Raw genomic sequence first — 7,566 nt, forward strand, 5'->3', positions numbered from 1 at the left:
ATCGGAAGGAGTGACAACAGCTACATTTGCTGATAATACAGCAGTTATCGCAATAGGACGAAATGAAAATGGATCTAAACAAAAATTACAAAAGGCCAGTGATGAGATCTCAAAAAGGCCTAGAAAGTGGAATATAAAACTTAACAAGGTGAAATCAGTACACGTGAATTTCACTAATAGGAAAATTGGCAATTCATTTTCGGTTCGGATAAATGGCGTCTTAATTCCGTTCGCCAACACGGTTAAGTATTTGGGAATGACATTGGACGCAAAGTTCAGATGGAAGAAGCACATAAAGAGAAAGAGAGCTCAACTCGAGGAGGAAAACAGGAAGTATAAATCGCTTTTGGGAAGGCGTTTTTCGTTGTCGATGTACAACAAAGTTTTGATACATAATCAAATATTTAAGCCCATCTGGGCTGACTGTATTCAATTATGGGGCTGCGCCGCGCAGACTCGTTTTCAATCTACTCAAAGATCAGATCATAAGTGATCTGATCTCACGATCATAAGTGTAAAAGACGAAATTAAAAAGCAAGCAGCCAATCATAAAATGCGTTTATCCAATTAGATCAACATCGAGGCGGCTCGATTGATTGACAATCAAAACTTTGTTAGGAGACTTAAACGTACGAGACCTCTCGAATTAGTTTAATGTTTTTTATGTGGAACGATGAGTACTTACTACGCTGTTAAGCCGGATCAAAAACTGGTAAATAATTAAAAAAGTTGGACCAAAATTAATGGTTAGTCGTTTCTGACTAGTTTCATCATTTATTTTGAGGAGGGTGTCTTTTAGTGGATTAAAGTTGTACACTACTGTTTTTCGTACTAAAAAAAATTTCTTGCCGATTTATTTTTAAAATCACATTTAAGTAATTCTGTCTGGTAATTGAGTAGTCAAATTAAATAAAGTTGAGTCAAACCAATGGTTTGTATTGTAGCATTTTTCCCTTCAACAAGTGAAAGTACTGCTTTTAAATACAATCTATGTTTACCTGCAACACTATTAAAATTTTTTTCATTCATACAAAAAACTACTTCTAAGATTGCATATATTTAGGATGAACGATTTATGCAGTCTTTGAAATAAAGCAAAAATAAAGTTAAAGAAGGGTTAACATGTTCAATTTTAAGGGTTAATTGTGTGAGTTAAGAAAAATAATTATGTTTTTTAATGGCATGGAATTTAACGTTAGCTTTCAGCGATTATACAAATTCGAAAAAACTTGTGGTTTCGGAAATAAAGGACGCTAAATTTTACAAATTTCGAGAGGTGCTAACTTGAGAGGTGATGGAGATGGGAAAAAATTTTCTTCAAAAATTTGGGAAAAACGGGGTTTAGATAACGGTAAATTTTAAAGGCCATTTTGTTCTTTTATAGTTAAGAAATTCCATACCTTATAATTCTTTTTTAGCACTTTTCCAAGAAAATTTTGTTCTACGGAAATAAGTTTCCATTAAATATCTATGTACATATAAAATTTTAGCTTCCTATCTTCAAGGATGAAGAAGTTTTGTAAACAGACACACGGACAGACGGACGGACGAACGGACGGACGGTCGGGCGGACGGATGGACGGACGGACGATCGGACGGACGGACAGACGGACGGATGGACGGACGGATATAAAAATTAATATTTGAACATTTTAATTTAATTTGTTAAATTAAAATAATAGAATAATATAAAAAATAAATTATCGTAGAGAAGAGCAAAATAATATAGAATTTATATAGAATATATAACAATATAGAACTAAAACAGTTTCATATGAATAAGAATAAAAATTGAATTGAAGAATAAATAAATTATTAGTAAGGAATAACTGAGCCGTATTAAGAATGCGAAATAAAAGGAATTACATTGTGGAAAAAATAAATAAAATGATTGACAACTTACTACTGAAAAAGGAATTATAAAAATTGATTTTTTAAGTTCTTTTTTTTTTGTTTTATGCATTTAAAATAACAAGTTTAAAAAAAAAATTAAGCAGCAATACAAAATAAAAACAAATTACAATATAAAAGTAAAGCAATAGGGTATAAAAAAATAAAAAATTAATTTGAAAAGTATCAGAACTAAAATACTTAAAATATATTACCAAGTAAAATTCAGCATTAGTTTTTTTTATTTTCTTGTGTAACTGCAAATTACTTAATTTTTTTTTCAAATACTATTTCTCTAACTTTTTCATGTTACATTAATTTTGGAGATTTACCATCACCTATTAAACTTAATAATTAAAACTTGAAAACAATTTGCATTTAAAAAAAAATCTGATGTGGTCGTCGCAAATCAGTTTTCGAGCCCTGATCTTTCCAAAAAATCTATATGTTCATTACTTTAATACAAGGAATTTAAATATTAAATTTCAATGAGATTGGTTGATTATTTCTCTTTATATACGCAAAAATATATATTTTCCAAAAGTTTCGCGGGTGGTTGACTGGAGCTTATGTGTGAAACATCAAGTAAATCGGTTAAATATTTTCTTCAAAACTGTCAAAAATGTAAAACAGGCTTTCTAAGAAGTGCTAGAATTTCTTAATAGTTTGGTAAGTTTGATTGGCTCTTATCTTTCTGGAAGGAAATACAGAATCCTTTTGCGTCCATCGGATTGCAGTGTTTATCGTATTTTTGTTATTTAACTTACCAAACTATGTATTAATTTAGGCTGATAATATGAAAATTTTCAAGAGAATTCGTTCAATAAATGACACAGTCTCTCTACAGGGAGATCTGGATAACTTTTACAGGTGGTGCTCTAATAACAACTTGAAAATAATATTAGTAAATGCGCCCTAATGTGTTATTCCAGGCAGAGACAACCAATAATATCAGATTACACATTAAATGGTCAAGGGTTTACTTTGATAATAAGCTCTCATCCACCAACCACTACAACTATGTGATTGGCAAGGCAAACTCTATGCTGGGATTGGTTAAACTCTGGTCAAGGGAGTGCAATGACTCCCATATTTTGAAGTCTCTATATTTGTCTCCGGTTTGTTCCCATCTAGAATATGCCTCTCAAGTTACACTTTTTGCAATATTGATAATAATAGAATTGGGTCGATTCAGAAGAACTTTTTACGATGTGTACTTTCCTTGGGAGGATCCTATTTTTCTTCCTCCTTATGAGGACAGGCTCAAATTTAATGAGCTATCCACTTTAAGTAAAAGACATGATGTCGCGGGCGTGATCTTCTTTTTTCAACTTATGAAATCTGATTTAATCTCTCCCGAAATTTTTTATAAAATCGAGGTCAATTCTAATAATAGTTCTCGTTCTCCTAATTGTTTTGTAGTTCCGTTTAATAGAACTGATTATGGGAAACAGGAACCTGTCAGTAGAATGTTGAACCTGTGTAACAAGTTCAAGAATGCACTTGATTTCACATTAACAAAGCACACTATAAAAAAACCACTTATTATCTTATAGATGATTCATCGCAATTTTTCTAGGCGATTCCAATTTAAATAAAAATAATCATGATTTTAGAACACCTGTAATCTTTTGTATTGTTTTTTTATATATTTTCGATTTAATATAGATTTTAGTTCTCTGTAAGTGAAAATGTGTAAATTGATATATATATTATATTGTAATATGTTTGAGCTAAGCACGTAAAATAAAATAAAATATTTAAATTAACTAACAATAATGTTTGGAAATACAAGTTCATATTAAGTTAATAGTTGGGTTAGTATTAAGTTACGACAAATTAGAATTATAGCAATTTTAGTAATTTAAATAAATAAGAAAATAAAAATAAAAAATATAGAAGTCAGAATAATTGTTTTTACACAACAATCTCTATTTTGTGTTAAAGAACCATAATACAAGTGCTAGTATGATTATATTGATTATGGTGCCATTGACATAGTGCACCACATTGTGAACATCAACTTGTTGTTCGTTTACGTTCAATTAACAGATTATATTGGACCTGATGTTATATTTATTACACACGTGTGATATTTTTGAATCGGAAGGAGTGACAACAGCTACATTTGCTGATAATACAGCAGTTATCGCAATAGGACGAAATGAAAATGGATCTAAACAAAAATTACAAAAGGCCAGTGATGAGATCTCAAAAAGGCCTAGAAAGTGGAATATAAAACTTAACAAGGTGAAATCAGTACACGTGAATTTCACTAATAGGAAAATTGGCAATTCATTTTCGGTTCGGATAAATGGCGTCTTAATTCCGTTCGCCAACACGGTTAAGTATTTGGGAATGACATTGGACGCAAAGTTCAGATGGAAGAAGCACATAAAGAGAAAGAGAGCTCAACTCGAGGAGGAAAACAGGAAGTATAAATCGCTTTTGGGAAGGCCTTTTCGTTGTCGATGTACAACAAAGTTTTGATACATAATCAAATATTTAAGCCCATCTGGGCTGACTGTATTCAATTATGGGGCTGCGCCGCGCAGACTCGTTTTCAATCTACTCAAAGATCAGATCATAAGTGATCTGATCTCACGATCATAAGTGTAAAAGACGAAATTAAAAAGCAAGCAGCCAATCATAAAATGCGTTTATCCAATTAGATCAACATCGAGGCGGCTCGATTGATTGACAATCAAAACTTTGTTAGGAGACTTAAACGTACGAGACCTCTCGAATTAGTTTAATGTTTTTTATGTGGAACGATGAGTACTTACTACGCTGTTAAGCCGGATCAAAAACTGGTAAATAATTAAAAAAGTTGGACCAAAATTAATGGTTAGTCGTTTCTGACTAGTTTCATCATTTATTTTGAGGAGGGTGTCTTTTAGTGGATTAAAGTTGTACACTACTGTTTTTCGTACTAAAAAAAATTTCTTGCCGATTTATTTTTAAAATCACATTTAAGTAATTCTGTCTAAAGTGTTAAATAAAGTTGAGTCAAACCAATGGTTTGTATTGTAGCATTTTTCCCTTCAACAAGTGAAAGTACTGCTTTTAAATACAATCTATGTTTACCTGCAACACTATTAAAATTTTTTTCATTCATACAAAAAACTACTTCTAAGATTGCATATATTTAGGATGAACGATTTATGCAGTCTTTGAAATAAAGCAAAAATAAATTTAAAGAAGGGTTAACATGTTCAATTTTAAGGGCTAATTGTGTGAGTTAAGAAAAATAATTATGTTTTTTAATGGCATGGAATTTAACGTTAGCTTTCAGCGATTATACAAATTCGAAAAAACTTGTGGTTTCGGAAATAAAGGACGCTAAATTTTACAAATTTCGAGAGGTGCTAACTTGAGAGGTGATGGAGATGGGAAAAAATTTTCTTCAAAAATTTGGGAAAAACGGGGTTTAGATAACGGTAAATTTTAAAGGCCATTTTGTTCTTTTATAGTTAAGAAATTCCATACCTTATAATTCTTTTTTAGCACTTTTCCAAGAAAATTTTGTTCTACGGAAATAAGTTTCCATTAAATATCTATGTACATATAAAATTTTAGCTTCCTATCTTCAAGGATGAAGAAGTTTTGTAAACAGACACACGGACAGACGGACGGACGAACGGACGGACGGTCGGGCGGACGGATGGACGGACGGACGATCGGACGGACGGATATAAAAATTAATATTTGAACATTTTAATTTAATTTGTTAAATTAAAATAATAGAATAATATAAAAAATAAATTATCGTAGAGAAGAGCAAAATAATATAGAATTTATATAGAATATATAACAATATAGAACTAAAACAGTTTCATATGAATAAGAATAAAAATTGAATTGAAGAATAAATAAATTATTAGTAAGGAATAACTGAGCCGTATTAAGAATGCGAAATAAAAGGAATTACATTGTGGAAAAAATAAATAAAATGATTGACAACTTACTACTGAAAAAGGAATTATAAAAATTGATTTTTTAAGTTCTTTTTTTTTGGTTTTATGCATTTAAAATAACAAGTTTAAAAAAAAAATTAAGCAGCAATACAAAATAAAAACAAATTACAATATAAAAGTAAAGCAATAGGGTATAAAAAAATAAAACATTAATTTGAAAAGTATCTGAACTAAAAAACTTAAAATATATTACCAAGTAAAATTCAGCATTAGTTTTTTTTATTTTCTTGTGTAACTGCAAATTACTTAATTTTTTATTTCAAATACTATTTCTCTAACTTTTTCATGTTACATTAATTTTGGAGATTTACTATCACCTATTAAACTTAATAATTAAAACTTGAAAACAATTTGCATTTAAAAAAAAATCTGATGTGGTCGTCGCAAATCAGTTTTCGAGCCCTGATCTTTCCAAAAAATCTATATGTTCATTACTTTAATACAAGGAATTTTAATATTAAATTTCAATGAGATTGGTTGATTATTTCTCTTTATTTACGCAAAAATATATATTTTCCAAAAGTTTCGCGGGCGGCTGACTGGAGCTTATGTGTGAAACATCAAGTAAATCGGTTAAATATTTTCTTCAAAACTGTCAAAAATGTAAAACAGGCTTTCTAAGAAGTGCTAGAATTTCTTAATAGTTTGGTAAGTTTGATTGGCTCTTATCTTTCTGGAAGGAAATACAGAATCCTTTTGCGTCCATCGGATTGCAGTGTTCATCGTATTTTTGTTATTTAACTTACCAAACTATGTATTAATTTAGGCTGATAATATGAAAATTTTCAAGAGAATTCGTTCAATAAATGACACAGTCTGTAGAGACAGGGAGATCTGGATAACTTTTACAGGTGGTGCTCTAATAACAACTTGAAAATAATATTAGTAAATGCGCCCTAATGTGTTATTCCAGGCAGAGACAACCAATAATATCAGATTACACATTAAATGGTCAAGGGTTTACTTTGATAATAAGCTCTCATCCACCAACCACTACAACTATGTGATTGGCAAGGCAAACTCTATGCTGGGATTGGTTAAACTCTGGTCAAGGGAGTGCAATGACTCCCATATTTTGAAGTCTCTATATTTGTCTCCGGTTTGTTCCCATCTAGAATATGCCTCTCAAGTTACACTTTTTGCAATATTGATAATAATAGAATTGGGTCGATTCAGAAGAACTTTTTACGATGTGTACTTTCCTTGGGAGGATCCTATTTTTCTTCCTCCTTATGAGGACAGGCTCAAATTTAATGAGCTATCCACTTTAAGTAAAAGACATGATGTCGCGGGCGTGATCTTCTTTTTTCAACTTATGAAATCTGATTTAATCTCTCCCGAAATTTTTTATAAAATCGAGGTCAATTCTAATAATAGTTCTCGTTCTCCTAATTGTTTTGTAGTTCCGTTTAATAGAACTGATTATGGGAAACAGGAACCTGTCAGTAGAATGTTGAACCTGTGTAACAAGTTCAAGAATGCACTTGATTTCACATTAACAAAGCACACTATAAAAAAACCACTTATTATCTTATAGATGATTCATCGCAATTTTTCTAGGCGATTCCAATTTAAATAAAAATAATCATGATTTTAGAACACCTGTAATCTTTTGTATTGTTTTTTTATATATTTTCGATTTAATATAGATTTTAGTTCTCTGTAAGTGAAAATGTGTAAATTGATATATATATTATAT

This window comes from Condylostylus longicornis, unplaced genomic scaffold, assembly GCF_029603195.1.
Source record: "Condylostylus longicornis isolate FDR11 unplaced genomic scaffold, ASM2960319v2 ptg000090l, whole genome shotgun sequence".
Lineage (NCBI taxonomy): Eukaryota > Metazoa > Arthropoda > Insecta > Diptera > Dolichopodidae > Condylostylus > Condylostylus longicornis.